Source organism: Elephantulus edwardii, unplaced genomic scaffold (assembly GCF_000299155.1).
Source record: "Elephantulus edwardii isolate Elephantulus edwardi_28Jun2011 unplaced genomic scaffold, EleEdw1.0 scaffold00312, whole genome shotgun sequence".
NCBI classification, from domain to species: domain Eukaryota; kingdom Metazoa; phylum Chordata; class Mammalia; order Macroscelidea; family Macroscelididae; genus Elephantulus; species Elephantulus edwardii.
In genome coordinates, this window is record NW_006400062.1 from 2,533,283 (window position 1) to 2,534,414 (window position 1,132).

At 48.1% G+C, this 1,132-nt stretch overlaps 1 pseudogene; it reads left to right on the top strand.

The window, feature by feature from the left end:
* The first annotated feature begins 327 nt into the window (after positions 1-327).
* Positions 328-834, top strand: LOC102873083 (annotated as a pseudogene).
* The last annotated feature ends 298 nt before the right edge of the window (positions 835-1,132 follow it).

The window sequence follows — 1,132 nt, forward strand, 5'->3', positions numbered from 1 at the left end:
TCTTTGGAGGCTAGGATTTTGAAGCTCCATTTCACATACTTTGGACATGTGTCCTTGGAGAAAGACATCATATTAAGAAAGGTGGAGGCACAGCACAGGAGAAGAAGTTTCCAGATAAGATACAGGAACTAGCGTTCTGCAGCGGTCCCATGGATCTGTCTCTTGCTTCAACAGTGTTTGGACAGAAGAGACCAGGAGACTCCCCCCTTTCAGCCTCAGACTACCTTCCAACTCCATATTCAGGCATAACCTTGGGACCATCTTAGCCATCTCCTACTTTCAGGACCAGCTAACACCGGTTTTTTTGTTAGCCCCAAAACCTTGACTATGAGCTCTCAGATTCATCAAAATTATTCCGCCAAAGCGGAGGCCAGTATCAACTGTCTGGTCAACCTGCACATGTGGGCCTCTTACACCTACCTCTCTCTGGATTTTTATTTTGACTGAGAAGATTTGGAAGGCGTGGGACACTTACTCCACAAGTTGGTGAAGTAAAAGAGCAAGGATCCCAAGGGGCTCTTAAAGCTGCAAAACCAGCATGGCAGCCATGTCCTCTTCCAAGATATCCAGAAGCCATCCTAGGATGAGTGGGGTAAAACCCTGGATACCATGGAAATAGCACTGACCTTGGAGAAGAACATAAAACAGGCCCTTCTGGATCTGCATGCCCACACTGACCCCCAACTCTGTGACTTTCTGGAGAACCGCTTCCTGCATGAGGAAGTGAAACTTCTGAAGATGGGTGGCCATCTGATCAACATTAGAAGACTGGAAAGCCCCCAGAGTGGGCTGGGCGAGTATCTCTTTGAACATCTTACCCTCAAGCACAACTAGGGACCTGTGGGGACCTGCAGGGGGGACCTCTGAGTTCTCCCGCCATCAGGAGCAAGATTCTCTTTCCCACCCTGCTGTAGAATCTTATCCACCCAGAAGCCCCTCTCCCAAACCTTGGACCAAATGAAACAATAAAGCTTTTTTTGAGGGGGGGAGCAAAAAACAACAAGATACAGCAACTAGGGCAATAGGTGGAGGTGTATCAGAGTCAATGAGACTGGCTGAGGACACGGCAGGCCTCAGATTTGTTGTATGTAGAGTCACTATGAATCACAGGCAACTTGACAGGACATAACAA